Raw genomic sequence first — 17,481 nt, forward strand, 5'->3', positions numbered from 1 at the left:
GTTCGAATTAGTTTAGTAAAACCCAGTCAGGTTTAAAGAGGACAATGTTATGTTTGCAAATAGTCTGAATTGTCTTCTGTTGTGATTTCAAATATTCAGGAGAGGTTGCATATCGAGACTTTAAAAAAAAAAAAATTATTTGTGGTACCTCAGCTGTAAAGGGGGTGGTATCAGGGTCGGCCATCTTGACCACAGCAGTTTATCTCGGCTTCCATTCAGGAGATGCGAATCGGATATAAAACCTGACCCAGAGACGCTTCAGTGTGGGATATACAGGCTGCCTGACCTCCCTCAATAAACCTTACACTGTGCCCTGCAGATTTAAACCAGCTTCAACAGCTGACGGCAGTTTCTGCTCCTCATGCAGCATGTAAAATATTTTTTAAAAAAAGAACATGTTACTGTTCTTTGTAAAAATGTTGGTTAGCTTGAAGATTCTCCACATTATGTTAAATTCAACCATAAACTATTTTAACTTGGTTGATCAATATAAAGTTAGCGAAGAAAAATTAAATATCAGGGGTGTCCAAAGTGTGGCCAGGGGGCCATTTGTGGCCCTTGGAATCATTGTGTGTGACCCCCGACTGCAGTTCAAGGATGCTACAAATCTTCAAAGTTTTATAATTTTCTAGCACAAAAATTTGAGTGACAAATTTTACTCCTCTTTAATGGAACTGTTTATCATTTCCTTTTTTAGCCATGTTCTCTTTTAATTTAAATTTCTACTAAATAACTAAAATATCCAGCAACTATTTACTTAAAAAAAAAAAGCAAAACCAGTTTTTTTTACACTATTATTCTACCAGATTTGTTTTTTGAAGAAAGTTTTCCTTATTGTTGCCAGGAATAGACTAAAAGACTTTACTTACCCGAAAAGTTAGGAAACATCCGGCCTTTTATTCAGACACAAAAGTTGCCACTTTGTTTCAATAAAAATATTGGTCATTTAATTTATTGATGAACTTTTTCAATAATTCTCATTATTTTGTGTTTCAAGTCAGGAAAACGGTATGGGCCCCCGTTATGTTTGGGATTCTGGCCCATGCTGCAAAATGTTTAAACACCCCTGTAGCAGATGGCTTCACCGTTGATGACAAATCAAAGTGAGGTGGGCATGCTGCCTTCACTGATTTGTAATTTCAGTGTTTACGCACCAATGTTCAAATCTGGCCTCAGATAACAAAGAGCCATCATTGGACTTTGACTGCGTCATTCTATCAAGTGACGACACTTTGATTCAAACTATTTCCTTGCAGCTCTTGCTCTATATTTATGGTTTTTGTCACTAAAAAGTGAACGACCCAAATGTCAGCTCTTTTTCTGCTCAGTTAGGTTCTGTTTTAAGTAGATTTTTGTTTCAGTCAGTTTCTTATCTAGCCGTCATGTCCGATCCTGTCTCTGTTATTATCTCCGTTGTCTTGTTTCCATCCTAGCCTTGATTATCATTATCGTGATGCTTCAGTCCTGTTACATTCCAATCTCCACGTTTTGGTTTTCTTTAGTTTTTGTGTTGAGCAGGTTCTGATATCCTTTAAAGGTTTTAGTTCTTGTTTGGATTTATTCCTGTGGTCTCTGTCTAGTCTGCTTCCTGTGTTAATTTCTCTTATGTTTTTGCCCTGAGCAGTCATCCTCCTCACCCGTCTCCAGTCGTATTTAACTTCCAGTCATGCCTTTGTCTTGTGCAGGATTCTTGTGCGTTCTTCCGTCTGTGGGTTTGGTGAACACGCAGGTGCAGGTCAGTCAGGTTAAAGTTTAAATTAAATAATCTTCACAATGCCACGTCGCCGTTTGGTTGTCATATTAGTGGCCACGCTGATGACATCACTTTACAGTACAGCATTTAAATCCAAGTAGCATCATTCAGAAAAACCTTTTTAAAACCCGGAAGTGTTTTGCATTCTGCTCACACTTACCTGAACATGCATTAAAGTAGCTACCAAGTGCTTCACACAGACGGAGCGAAGTGGAGTTGTGACATGGTGTGAGTCAGCAGAGCTTCAGTCCAAGTCGCTGCTGCCAGCAGACTGCTTCACAATCCTTGGAATGGAAAATGGAAAATGGAATGGAAACCAATTAACCGAGTCGGTGACTTTATCCAAATCCTGATTTAAAATGGAGCTTTAATAATAATAGTAAAAAAAAATAAATAATAATTTTAAATGAGTGAGTAAAAAAAAAAACTGTTGCAACGTGACAGCGTTCTTAACCTGACTGGTGGCAGAGATATGGTAAGAAATGTAATCCCTGAGGCGTGAGCTGATTAGCTTATCCAGTCTGAGTCGCAGCCGGTGCAAAATGAAAATGGCTGCCGTCTTGGGAAAAGAAAAGCATTTTTGTTTTCAGACAAAAAGAAGAGAAAAAAAAAAGCACAAACAGACTCATGCTGATTCGTAAGTCATTTTTTATTTATTATTGCTCCAGTAACCTGTAACCCGACCAGTCGATTAAAAGTCTGAAAATATACAACACATTTCCTCAGTCTAATCTCCCCTCAGGTTGTGTTTAACTCAGATTCTGCTTAGTGGAGGTGAGCTCTGATTGGACGAGATGGTTCAAATTCTTTGCATAAATGAATTACACAGCTGAATTAAGCTAACATTACGAGCATTTCATTCACATTTAAAATCATTTTAATTACTATCTACAGTAATATTCTGTTCCCTAAAAATATCTTTTCATTTGCAAATCAGGTGTTGTGTCCGGCAAAACGGATTTGACCAATCATTTGCTGAGCCTCAGACCTCAGCCACAGAGGCTGCAGTAAGGCATATGCTACATGCGTATTTAAACATTTAACATATCAGTAAGGCTGAACTCCAGTGCTAATAATCTTTGGAACTGTTTACATCTTCAATAATCTGTATGTAATTTTACGAGCAGGTTGCCAAGGTATAAATGATTTCTTACCTATATATGTGGCAGGCCTTTTTAATATAAAGTTTATCTGACAGTATTGCATTCTAAATGTCTAACAATGCATTTTGACTATCTGGAATGGTAATTTGATATATCTGTGTTGATTGAGAATAATAATTCAAGATGTCTCCAATTCTGTTTTGATAAGCAAAAATTATTTTTAAGACATCTCAAGTGCCATCACCAGATTTCTCATTTGATGGATCACATATCCATAATTACAATTTAAGATATCTTGACCGTAATTATCACAATTATATGACAATTATATTTTGAGATTTGGAGATATATATACTAGTAAGCCCCCTGGTGCTGCCACTGAGCTGTCCAAATAGTTGCCTGCAGAATTTGTTGGTGTCCTGCGCAGAACGGTCAGAAAATTTGGCTAGAATCTAGAAAGAGCTCAGCAGATTGGGATAAAAGGAAAATGAATGCAAAACTTTGTGAACTGCTTCAGAAATCTGCCAAGAACTGATTCACTTCCGACAAACACATTGCGATCAGTAACGGCTCTGAAAAGCTAAAAGTTCTCCTGTGAACCCATTCCCATTCTGAAAATGTTCAATAATCTTTTTTCATTTTTTTTCATTGTTTTTTATGGAAATTTAAAAAATGCTACATACGTCTGTAACATTTTGACCAGACAATACTAATTCAAGATATCAGTAACATCATTCTAACTAGTCAGATATTCAGGATGTATCAAAGAAGAAAAGTGATCTAATTAAAGATTTATCAAATTCATTTGGAGACATCAAATTATCTGCTATTTAAATTCCACTAATCAAATTTATATCTAAAAAATACATTTAAGATATCTTGAAGTATGGTGTCATTTAAGATCTTTCGCTAGAATTATCACTAATCAGAACAAAAAGTGATATCTCAAATTTACTTTAATAATTATGGAATATCTGAAATATGCTTCAGAAAGTCAATAATTCATGGTAGATATCTAATTGAAGCCTCCACACAATTCTGTCATTATTTATACCAATCAAAATGTAATTACTGACATCTCAAATGGTCATTTTGTCTAATCGTAACATCTTATTTTACTAAAATGTCAAGTCGAAAACAATCTCGGATGTCTGTAATGTGAGTGCGGTGAAACCGATTTTGTGCGGAAACGGCCCGTCATACTCCACCGACGCGTGACTCGCTTGTTGTTGTAGAAACATGCCCTTCATCCTCAAACAGAGTGGGCCCTCTTTGTTATCCTGAATGCAGCCTCTCAATGTCAATCAAGCGCTGATTGTAGAATGTAATGTAAATTGAGCTGTGCTGGCAGCCTCCAGCTGGCTTGTTTGCCTTCGCTGGCCAGCAGTGTGCTTTTGTAGGTGCAGCCATCTTTTATTCCTGCTGGCTTCCTGTTTGCCTGCTCCTTGTCAGTGTTTATCTACGGATTACACCTTGTCTGCTTGTCTGCGTGTTGCACTCAAATAGCTCCTTCGTCTGCATGCTGAACAAGCATCTCTCGGAAGACGGGCCCCGAGGAGCAAATGAGGACACAGCATATTTTTACACAAAGCAGGATTTCCTCAAAGGTTTTCCGGATTGACTTTTTCTTTGACGCTTCTAGGAAATTGCATTGTGGGTAAACTTCTTATTTTAGGAGGGAAATTAAATATTTGTAGCAGTAATGACCACTTTTACCAGCCTTACTTAGCTCACATAAACTAACAAAACCGAGTACAGTCAGGAGAGGTTATGTAAATTTTGTTCTTACAATGCCTGACTTATAGTTCCAGTAGCTGAATATATATTAATCTTTGTCAGAGCTCCAAAGAAATCTTAAATTAAGATAAAATTTCACTTTGGCTTCACACTCTTAAGGGCTTTCACTTTGGCTTCACACTCTCACATCATACAGACATTAATATATAATCTTTAGACAAAATAAATCTCCATTGTCTATCCCTGCTTGTCCTTTCTGAATAATGGCCGTGCTAAAGACGGCCAGCAGCTCCTGTAGGTGTTAGCTCTTGACTTGGCACAGGAAATACGGTCTTTGCTTTGCCTTCTTCCAGACGGTGCCTCCGTGTGAGGACCATCTCAAGTCCCCACAAACTGGTTTCCAAGAACCCAAAGTGACCCAACGTAGACGGAACACTGTTGTTTATGGTGAAGGGGACGTAGTGTGGGGAGTGTCCTCTGAAAGTGCATTGTCATCTCCAGCGTCTTAAGCAAGTTCAGCTTCAGGTACTTGTGACTACGTCAGCGGACGAAACAATCTACCTCCTGTCTGAATTCAGACATATTGTTGACTTGGATCAGACCACTGACAGTCATCTGCAAACTTAACCTTTGTGTCTACAAATGGGGTCCAACCAACCCCACACACATAAAACTTGTATCATTTACCACAGTCCACTACGTTTCCCTCAGTCCTCGCATGCACAAGGGTTAAAAAAAAAAGGGTACACTGAGCAGCGATCATTTGCGTACAGGAAGAACTGGAGTGGGGCGAGAACACGACGCTGGGGGCTGCCAGTGGATATTGTCCTTGTGGACAGAATACTGGCCTGTTTAAGGGTCTTGAATATTGTCGTAATGTGGGGTGTTTGGTGTTGAGGAGAAACTCGGTTGGACCCAGGCAGAAGTGCAGATTGATGGTTTTAATGGAGATCAGTCAGAAAACAGTCCAGACAGCGCAGGTGAGCAATGAGACAAGGAACCCAGACACTGGTTGCACTGCGGAGGCACAAAACTGGAGCAAGGCAGACACAGGTATGTACAACCCACGACTTGACTTACGACTAGGACCCCACAAGGAGCAAGGGACACAGGTGAGGTTAAACACGAGACACGGCTGGGAACAATCAAGGGCAAGACGTGACAACACAACACCCGAAATACACTCAAAAAAACAAATCCTCACAAATACACTACCTTTTGTTACTTCTTTCATTCTCGTTCATCAGAGGGTCAATAGGGTAAAAGGTACTTTCTAAGATTGTTGTATCGATTTCCTGGATGCTGCAGTGACCCTTACATTCAACAGACAGCGATTTAAAAGCAACATCACTGACTCCAATCCAACATGAATTTGATTTAGAGTGAAGGACATGTTCAGCCCACTGAAATAGTTTGACTACAAAAAGGTGCCGTTAATATATTGAAGAGACGCCAGTGGAAGCCCTTTTCACAGAACATTGCCTTTATGGCCTGAATCGGATCCGATGAAGGAATGGTATTGAAATTCTTTTGGTTGACAGATTGAGTCTGATCCAGTCTGTAAGATATCATCAATTATTGCCATCGTCTTTATTATCCACACAGAATTACATTTCTGAAACTTATTGATTTAACGTATAGCACCAGCATTTCTATATCAACGCACATTATGCTGACACTGTGATAAACCTCTACTAATCGCTAATTGTCTGACATGGAGTATTACTCACCGAACTTAAGAAAGGTAGAATGAAATGTGGTGCTCAAGAAACTGAGTGGTGACATGCCTGGATTACAAAATACACCATTTATTACAAAATACACCAGTTTGAGCTTTTGAGAGCACCTGTGCTTCCTAATTAACTGTTAACTATTTTCTGTTTTGTCACATAAATGAACGGAGGCAGGAGAGCCCGAGCTGCACCTTAATTTCAAGTGACTGACAGGAGGAATTTGCTGAAAGCATATTGTAATTAACACATTCTGTCTTCATAGCACCGACATTAAATTTTGTAAAGGGCTTTCTGAAACAGAGTCGGAGCTCAGTCATTTTCAGCTTAGAGGAAAATTATATTAATTAGGAGTGGCAAAGTTGGACGAGCCGGTGTGTGATTACCACGGCACATGTAAAAACATCGCAGCTTGGNTCTCCACGTTTTGGTTTTCTTTAGTTTTTGTGTTGAGCAGGTTCTGATATCCTTTAAAGGTTTTAGTTCTTGTTTGGATTTATTCCTGTGGTCTCTGTCTAGTCTGCTTCCTGTGTTAATTTCTCTTATGTTTTTGCCCTGAGCAGTCATCCTCCTCACCCGTCTCCAGTCGTATTTAACTTCCAGTCATGCCTTTGTCTTGTGCAGGATTCTTGTGCGTTCTTCCGTCTGTGGGTTTGGTGAACACGCAGGTGCAGGTCAGTCAGGTTAAAGTTTAAATTAAATAATCTTCACAATGCCACGTCGCCGTTTGGTTGTCATATTAGTGGCCACGCTGATGACATCACTTTACAGTACAGCATTTAAATCCAAGTAGCATCATTCAGAAAAACCTTTTTAAAACCCGGAAGTGTTTTGCATTCTGCTCACACTTACCTGAACATGCATTAAAGTAGCTACCAAGTGCTTCACACAGACGGAGCGAAGTGGAGTTGTGACATGGTGTGAGTCAGCAGAGCTTCAGTCCAAGTCGCTGCTGCCAGCAGACTGCTTCACAATCCTTGGAATGGAAAATGGAAAATGGAATGGAAACCAATTAACCGAGTCGGTGACTTTATCCAAATCCTGATTTAAAATGGAGCTTTAATAATAATAGTAAAAAAAAATAAATAATAATTTTAAATGAGTGAGTAAAAAAAAAAACTGTTGCAACGTGACAGCGTTCTTAACCTGACTGGTGGCAGAGATATGGTAAGAAATGTAATCCCTGAGGCGTGAGCTGATTAGCTTATCCAGTCTGAGTCGCAGCCGGTGCAAAATGAAAATGGCTGCCGTCTTGGGAAAAGAAAAGCATTTTTGTTTTCAGACAAAAAGAAGAGAAAAAAAAAAGCACAAACAGACTCATGCTGATTCGTAAGTCATTTTTTATTTATTATTGCTCCAGTAACCTGTAACCCGACCAGTCGATTAAAAGTCTGAAAATATACAACACATTTCCTCAGTCTAATCTCCCCTCAGGTTGTGTTTAACTCAGATTCTGCTTAGTGGAGGTGAGCTCTGATTGGACGAGATGGTTCAAATTCTTTGCATAAATGAATTACACAGCTGAATTAAGCTAACATTACGAGCATTTCATTCACATTTAAAATCATTTTAATTACTATCTACAGTAATATTCTGTTCCCTAAAAATATCTTTTCATTTGCAAATCAGGTGTTGTGTCCGGCAAAACGGATTTGACCAATCATTTGCTGAGCCTCAGACCTCAGCCACAGAGGCTGCAGTAAGGCATATGCTACATGCGTATTTAAACATTTAACATATCAGTAAGGCTGAACTCCAGTGCTAATAATCTTTGGAACTGTTTACATCTTCAATAATCTGTATGTAATTTTACGAGCAGGTTGCCAAGGTATAAATGATTTCTTACCTATATATGTGGCAGGCCTTTTTAATATAAAGTTTATCTGACAGTATTGCATTCTAAATGTCTAACAATGCATTTTGACTATCTGGAATGGTAATTTGATATATCTGTGTTGATTGAGAATAATAATTCAAGATGTCTCCAATTCTGTTTTGATAAGCAAAAATTATTTTTAAGACATCTCAAGTGCCATCACCAGATTTCTCATTTGATGGATCACATATCCATAACTACAATTTAAGATATCCATCCATCCATTTTCTGAACACCCTTGTCCCTCAGTGGGGTCGGGAGGGGTGCTGGTGCCTATCTCCAGCTAACGTTCCGGGCGAGAGGCGGGGTACATCCTGGACAGGTCGCCAGTCTGTCGCAGACAATTTAAGATATCTTGACCGTAATTATCACAATTATATGACAATTATATTTTGAGATTTGGAGATATATATACTAGTAAGCCCCCTGGTGCTGCCACTGAGCTGTCCAAATAGTTGCCTGCAGAATTTGTTGGTGTCCTGCGCAGAACGGTCAGAAAATTTGGCTAGAATCTAGAAAGAGCTCAGCAGATTGGGATAAAAGGAAAATGAATGCAAAACTTTGTGAACTGCTTCAGAAATCTGCCAAGAACTGATTCACTTCCGACAAACACATTGCGATCAGTAACGGCTCTGAAAAGCTAAAAGTTCTCCTGTGAACCCATTCCCATTCTGAAAATGTTCAATAATCTTTTTTCATTTTTTTTCATTGTTTTTTATGGAAATTTAAAAAATGCTACATACGTCTGTAACATTTTGACCAGACAATACTAATTCAAGATATCAGTAACATCATTCTAACTAGTCAGATATTCAGGATGTATCAAAGAAGAAAAGTGATCTAATTAAAGATTTATCAAATTCATTTGGAGACATCAAATTATCTGCTATTTAAATTCCACTAATCAAATTTATATCTAAAAAATACATTTAAGATATCTTGAAGTATGGTGTCATTTAAGATCTTTCGCTAGAATTATCACTAATCAGAACAAAAAGTGATATCTCAAATTTACTTTAATAATTATGGAATATCTGAAATATGCTTCAGAAAGTCAATAATTCATGGTAGATATCTAATTGAAGCCTCCACACAATTCTGTCATTATTTATACCAATCAAAATGTAATTACTGACATCTCAAATGGTCATTTTGTCTAATCGTAACATCTTATTTTACTAAAATGTCAAGTCGAAAACAATCTCGGATGTCTGTAATGTGAGTGCGGTGAAACCGATTTTGTGCGGAAACGGCCCGTCATACTCCACCGACGCGTGACTCGCTTGTTGTTGTAGAAACATGCCCTTCATCCTCAAACAGAGTGGGCCCTCTTTGTTATCCTGAATGCAGCCTCTCAATGTCAATCAAGCGCTGATTGTAGAATGTAATGTAAATTGAGCTGTGCTGGCAGCCTCCAGCTGGCTTGTTTGCCTTCGCTGGCCAGCAGTGTGCTTTTGTAGGTGCAGCCATCTTTTATTCCTGCTGGCTTCCTGTTTGCCTGCTCCTTGTCAGTGTTTATCTACGGATTACACCTTGTCTGCTTGTCTGCGTGTTGCACTCAAATAGCTCCTTCGTCTGCATGCTGAACAAGCATCTCTCGGAAGACGGGCCCCGAGGAGCAAATGAGGACACAGCATATTTTTACACAAAGCAGGATTTCCTCAAAGGTTTTCCGGATTGACTTTTTCTTTGACGCTTCTAGGAAATTGCATTGTGGGTAAACTTCTTATTTTAGGAGGGAAATTAAATATTTGTAGCAGTAATGACCACTTTTACCAGCCTTACTTAGCTCACATAAACTAACAAAACCGAGTACAGTCAGGAGAGGTTATGTAAATTTTGTTCTTACAATGCCTGACTTATAGTTCCAGTAGCTGAATATATATTAATCTTTGTCAGAGCTCCAAAGAAATCTTAAATTAAGATAAAATTTCACTTTGGCTTCACACTCTTAAGGGCTTTCACTTTGGCTTCACACTCTCACATCATACAGACATTAATATATAATCTTTAGACAAAATAAATCTCCATTGTCTATCCCTGCTTGTCCTTTCTGAATAATGGCCGTGCTAAAGACGGCCAGCAGCTCCTGTAGGTGTTAGCTCTTGACTTGGCACAGGAAATACGGTCTTTGCTTTGCCTTCTTCCAGACGGTGCCTCCGTGTGAGGACCATCTCAAGTCCCCACAAACTGGTTTCCAAGAACCCAAAGTGACCCAACGTAGACGGAACACTGTTGTTTATGGTGAAGGGGACGTAGTGTGGGGAGTGTCCTCTGAAAGTCCATTGTCATCTCCAGCGTCTTAAGCAAGTTCAGCTTCAGGTACTTGTGACTACGTCAGCGGACGAAACAATCTACCTCCTGTCTGAATTCAGACATATTGTTGACTTGGATCAGACCACTGACAGTCATCTGCAAACTTAACCTTTGTGTCTACAAATGGGGTCCAACCAACCCCACACACATAAAACTTGTATCATTTACCACAGTCCACTACGTTTCCCTCAGTCCTCGCATGCACAAGGGTTAAAAAAAAAAGGGTACACTGAGCAGCGATCATTTGCGTACAGGAAGAACTGGAGTGGGGCGAGAACACGACGCTGGGGGCTGCCAGTGGATATTGTCCTTGTGGACAGAATACTGGCCTGTTTAAGGGTCTTGAATATTGTCGTAATGTGGGGTGTTTGGTGTTGAGGAGAAACTCGGTTGGACCCAGGCAGAAGTGCAGATTGATGGTTTTAATGGAGATCAGTCAGAAAACAGTCCAGACAGCGCAGGTGAGCAATGAGACAAGGAACCCAGACACTGGTTGCACTGCGGAGGCACAAAACTGGAGCAAGGCAGACACAGGTATGTACAACCCACGACTTGACTTACGACTAGGACCCCACAAGGAGCAAGGGACACAGGTGAGGTTAAACACGAGACACGGCTGGGAACAATCAAGGGCAAGACGTGACAACACAACACCCGAAATACACTCAAAAAAACAAATCCTCACAAATACACTACCTTTTGTTACTTCTTTCATTCTCGTTCATCAGAGGGTCAATAGGGTAAAAGGTACTTTCTAAGATTGTTGTATCGATTTCCTGGATGCTGCAGTGACCCTTACATTCAACAGACAGCGATTTAAAAGCAACATCACTGACTCCAATCCAACATGAATTTGATTTAGAGTGAAGGACATGTTCAGCCCACTGAAATAGTTTGACTACAAAAAGGTGCCGTTAATATATTGAAGAGACGCCAGTGGAAGCCCTTTTCACAGAACATTGCCTTTATGGCCTGAATCGGATCCGATGAAGGAATGGTATTGAAATTCTTTTGGTTGACAGATTGAGTCTGATCCAGTCTGTAAGATATCATCAATTATTGCCATCGTCTTTATTATCCACACAGAATTACATTTCTGAAACTTATTGATTTAACGTATAGCACCAGCATTTCTATATCAACGCACATTATGCTGACACTGTGATAAACCTCTACTAATCGCTAATTGTCTGACATGGAGTATTACTCACCGAACTTAAGAAAGGTAGAATGAAATGTGGTGCTCAAGAAACTGAGTGGTGACATGCCTGGATTACAAAATACACCATTTATTACAAAATACACCAGTTTGAGCTTTTGAGAGCACCTGTGCTTCCTAATTAACTGTTAACTATTTTCTGTTTTGTCACATAAATGAACGGAGGCAGGAGAGCCCGAGCTGCACCTTAATTTCAAGTGACTGACAGGAGGAATTTGCTGAAAGCATATTGTAATTAACACATTCTGTCTTCATAGCACCGACATTAAATTTTGTAAAGGGCTTTCTGAAACAGAGTCGGAGCTCAGTCATTTTCAGCTTAGAGGAAAATTATATTAATTAGGAGTGGCAAAGTTGGACGAGCCGGTGTGTGATTACCACGGCACATGTAAAAACATCGCAGCTTGGCGATATCGTCGTCGTATTTGGACAAAATGTAGCAGATTATGTCCAAACTGAAGGCAGTTACTCTAAAAAGTATTCACCCCTCTGGATCTTTTACCATCGTTCTTGCTGTTATAAATCAGATATAAATTCAAAACTGATTTCTACAAAGTAATGACCTGGATTTTTTCCATTTACTGCAGTAGTTATCTGTACTTACAGTTCTGGATTTTCTTTGCACGTAGTCAGATTACCTGCTTTGGACAATGTGTTTCTGTTATTTTAAAATTTCTTTTGCTTTTTTTTAATCCACAGGTCTGTGTTTGCATTCTTCAAAAAGTCAAGACTGACATTATTCTTAAAAATAAGGTAGCTGTAAAAAAGCCATTATAAGTATGAGGAAGTTTCAAAGTGTGTCTGAAACTCACTATCATTACTGTCTGTGTGGGTTTAAAGTGAGAGGAGAGAGTATCTCAGGATAAAAAAATAAATAAGTAACACTGTGTCGCCTCTATGTGACTGAAAACAGACTAAGGACTCTGAGTTTGGACATCAGACTCTGTGGGGGAATCAGCCATGTTTCTTCCAGGCAGACTTTTTTGTCCATTATTATTTTTACACTACAAAACATCTGACAAATGGAAGCAACTATAAAGTTTCACGTCTTTGTTCAGATTGAAAATAAATTGTAAGACTTTCTATTATCAGAAACGCGCCGTAAACAACTCGTCAGTCATTTTGAGGTACAAAAAACCTGAGATGTTTTTAATTGACTGTAGCGTAAAAGAAGAGGTGAAACGAATCACCTGTGTCTAGGTTTACTGAGCTTGGAGGATTTGGTGAGCATTTTTTTTGGCTTTCAGGGCTGGAGGACTTCACATGGTCATTAGATGTCTACACTGTCAAAAGGAAGCCTTGAGACACCTGCGCAAGACACCCAAAGGCGAAGGTCCTATTTTAAACTTCAACCCAGAACCGAAAAGAGAACATCCCAACTGGAAACATCACAAATTGGCAGCACAGACCGAGCCAGCAGCGCTGTGGAGGCAGCAGGTGATTAAAACAGAACGTCATGGGAACCGATGGCGATCCATATCTGCAGACTCGGGAACGCTGCCTGTCTTTTGTTTGTAACACCGTATCTTTTGGATTTTTTTATGGGAGGGATGTGAAGGTGATTTCTGGGGGTTTTTTTCTTCTTCTTTTCTTCACAAGACAGAAAATGCAACAATATTGGAAGAAGGAAGACAGACACTGGGATCAAAATGTAGAATCAAAGCACAAACCTGAAGCACAAGTCTGCATGTATTGGCTTCCTTGTAAAGCTGTACAAATAAAAAACAAGAACAAATCTTCTACAAAAAGCTTTAAAAAAAACAAAACTCTTTAATTTCTATTTAATTTATTCAATCAAAATTAATTCAGTTGACTGGCGTCTTCATCTGGAACACATTTGGTATTAGCTAATGGCTAATACCAAATTAAGAAACTGAATGGTGACATGCCTCTCAGACCCTCTTCAATCTGAGAGGGTCTGAGAACAATGCTAACTTTAAACTTTTGAGATGAATAACATGCTGCTATTTCTAAAATGTGTAAACTGTTGTCTGATTATTTAAACTGATGCAGATTATTTCTGCAAGAAATGGAGGCAGAAAGAAGTCCTGAACAAATTGTTTCAAAATAAGTAAATAATATTAGCATAACTGGAATTATGTATCCTCAGTTAGCTTTTTAAGCTGCTTTACATTGACTATTAAGATTTTTTTTTTCTTACTTAGTGTTGCTCCCTGACACATATTAGTTTAACACTTTTATTTTCACGCCAGAGTTTGATTTCAAAAACTGAGCTACAGTCAAACTTCTCCGATAAAGCCAGCAATGCTAAAAGGATTCTTGGAGGAGGTGGTAAATTGAATAATCACTCATGTCTCCTCTAATTTAGCAGATGGAATGGAAGGATAAGAAATTATTATTCATATAATTCTTCCTGGTAGATGGGTGCTGAATAAACAAACCATGACAAGCCTCCATTTGGCTCTCATTTCAGATTTTGTGGAAGTCACGTCACCCCCAGATTGAATAAGGTTGCGAGGGTCTCCGTTCCAATAAGCAATTTCTAGTTTTTCTTCGAGTTATATTTAGTTCAAGTCAGACATAATTTGCTGAAATTATTGCGGATATAAACTCAATAGAGGTTATGCAGGTCCTGAAACACACACACAAAAAAAGTAGATTATGATGTTAAAATATTCTCCTGTTTGTGCTTTTTCAAATGCGATGGCAGCGAGGGGATGGATAATACTCTTCCCACTGGAAAAGGCGACAGGTTTTCATGATTCCTGCTGGTGTGTATAGCTGCTCACGCTGTTTTTTTCTAGGCTGACTCAAGCTACGTTACACATGGGATGGAAAGGTGGCGGAACGTTTTGTGCCGCCACCTGCTGCGATCCGAGTACACAGAGGTGTCACTAAAGATAGCCTAGAGTGAACCAGGTCGCCGTTTCCTCCAGCCTGCAAAATGTACGCCCTCAGACAACCATCCATTTTCAGGCTTTGGTTTTATTGTTCTGTCTTATAAAAAATGTATTGAAAAAAAATATGCACTTATCAGCAGGAAAAGGAAGAACTCGCCGTGAGAGACTTTTGTAAAATCAAATGCTAAGTGCTTCGGCTCCGTTTTTGGTATGATCTTCAGCAAAAACGAGACAAGACGCTAAATTAGAAGCTTAAATTATGTAACCATCACAGAATTTTTATGGAAGTTTAAGCAAAATGACTAGTTGGAAATAAAGTTGAATGTTAAATGTAACATTGCGGTGCTGGTAATGAGGGATATCGATTGATAATGTTTACTGAAACTACATAATTGGAAGAAAACTAGAGCTTCTTCCTTTGTGTATAAATTATAAACATTATGATTACCTACTTAAAGGGGCAGCATGATGTAAAGTCAACTATTTTTGAGCTTTGCATCATGTTATAATGTTATCCCCTCATCAAAAACATACCTGAAGTGTTGCTTTAATTTTTTCATGCATGTTTAAGAAATCATTTCATTTCCCGCGGCAACCATTCAGCTGGTTGGACCCAGCCCCGCCTTCCAGGCGCAGCTCCTCCTCTGAGCTTCTGAATCTCAGAGCAGCCCTCCACTGCCAATCCCCCACTCGGCTCCTTCAGACCAGGCAGCAGTTAGCAAACACCTGGTGGAGCTGAGTTCATTAAGCAAACTACTTCTCAGTGCAGCACTGGTAAAGACGTTGTTAAAGGGTTAATAGAGGAGCCATGTTGTGACGACTTCCTGAAGGCGGAGTTTCAGAAAGAGCAGGAGTTTCTTAAAGAGACAGACGCCCCATTTTAAGGCGATAAATTACAAAGCCGAATATTTCTTAACTCATATTTGATATAAATATGATTTTTAGAGCTGAAGGTAACATAGTTTCTTGATAGTGTTATGAAATGCTTTGAAAATACATAACACTGCCCCTTTAAGAGAGTGTGTGTTGGTTCCCTTTTATTTACACATTCTTGATCTGTAGAGGCATGGACTTCTGAGGTTGTGCTGTTGCATCTGGATGTTAGCGGCGGATCCTTTAGATCTCGGAAGTTGTAAGATGAGCTGCGTTTGGTTTGAGATCTGGGGGAATTGGGAGGCCGAGGGAAAACCTCAGACTTCTTGTTGTGCTCCACAAACCATACTTGAGCCATTCCCCGAGGCCACAGCTGTCAGGGAATGCTGTTTTCATGAAATCATATGTACACAAGTATGTTGCAGACTCTGTAAAAAGTGTTGAGCCCAAAATCATTCACACCCCTAACAGGTATGATCTTTAATTGTACTGACCAAGTTTCTTGTGATTGGAAGAGGCCCATCCAGAGTCCTGACATGAATCTGATAAATAATCTGCTTAATCTGAACATTAAAGTGAAGTTTAAGCTCCATTCACAGAATCTCAAATTTCAAGTGGAAATTTGCAAAAAACTGGCCAACAATGATTACAAAAAAGAGTTTGATTGCTGAAATCGTTATGATCATTGGCTTCATTGGTTTTATTCATGTCTGGTGTCTTCACCACCTCTTAATTGTTTATTTATATCTAATTAGGTCTTGCCGTAATTCCACTCAGTTGCTGTATTCATTGTTGACAGGGAACGTCTTGCCATATCAGTTCATGTCCTTGTGTTCAGTTTCTGTATTTATTCTGCTGTTCTGCTCTTTCTGCTTATTGTATCCTCGATTAGTATTGTTCTTTCCACTGTGTATTGTTGCCTCTTTAAGTCTCGGCTCGGCTCCTGATGTTAATTATTCATTTTCCCTCAGTTTACCTGTTTGCCTCCTCTCCCAGCTGCACCCTGTTAGTAATAAACCATCTGCCTTTTGTCTACAATCGCTCTCCTCTGTGCTTCAGCTTCTCCTGTTGCTCTTCATATGCTCCACTTTCCTCCGTGCTTTATTATAACGTATCTCCTTTTTGTTGTGATTATTAAATGCTCACCTCACCGTCTGCCTCTGGGTTTGCCTGCCAACTAAAAGCACATCATGGCAGTAACGTGAATGCAGATTTTCCCCAATGTTCACTGAGATGGGTGAAAATTTTAATAAAATGGATGTGAAGACAAGTTAAATTTTTTATTTGGTATGTTCTTTATGTTGCTTTATTGTCCTTAAGGTGTCTGTGTCTTTTGCAATAAGAAGCAAACTTTGGACATAAAACACACACACACACCCAATTGAACCTATCAGACATAATAAACACATTTTTCAAAAAGGAGTTGGTAGAAATTAGAAAAATGTAGCACTTCCTACACCAGTGTGTCTTCACAAACCCATTTACGTTCATGTAAGTATTTTGAACACGACAGTCAGGGGGTTGTAAGATCTGAAGTGTTACTATCCCTAATAAAACGGTGTTGGTGACGTTGTTCTATCTAAATCTACCAGGGACGTGAACCTCTTAGATAGATGGCATGTCAAAGTAACATCCTGTGGACAGCAGCACCCAGAGCAGAAGGTTGCTCCACAGCGTCACTCTGCCTCCGTGAACCTGCCTCCTTCTGGCAGTGTGTCCTGGTCCCTTGTTGTTCACTAGGTGAGTGAAACACATGTACATCGATATCATATGGTGTAAAACAGAACGTGGGTCATGAGCCTTGCTCCAGTGACTGGTGCTCCGTGTCTCTATTGTTAGTTTTCAGAGGTGTAAAGGGATCGGCTCGGAGCACATCGGCTCGTCTGTGCTTTTGCAGCCACAAACGATTACGTAGTTTGTACTCTGACTTTTTTTCGTCTCAACAAGTATTCCCCCCCCCCCCCCCTTTTGGGGAGGTTTTTTTTTTTTTTTAACGGTTTTTGTGGGAAGTGG

This window comes from Poecilia latipinna, unplaced genomic scaffold, assembly GCF_001443285.1.
Source record: "Poecilia latipinna isolate Pla-1442-1.1 unplaced genomic scaffold, P_latipinna-1.0 Scaffold755, whole genome shotgun sequence".
In the NCBI taxonomy this organism is placed as follows: Eukaryota; Metazoa; Chordata; class Actinopteri; order Cyprinodontiformes; family Poeciliidae; genus Poecilia; species Poecilia latipinna.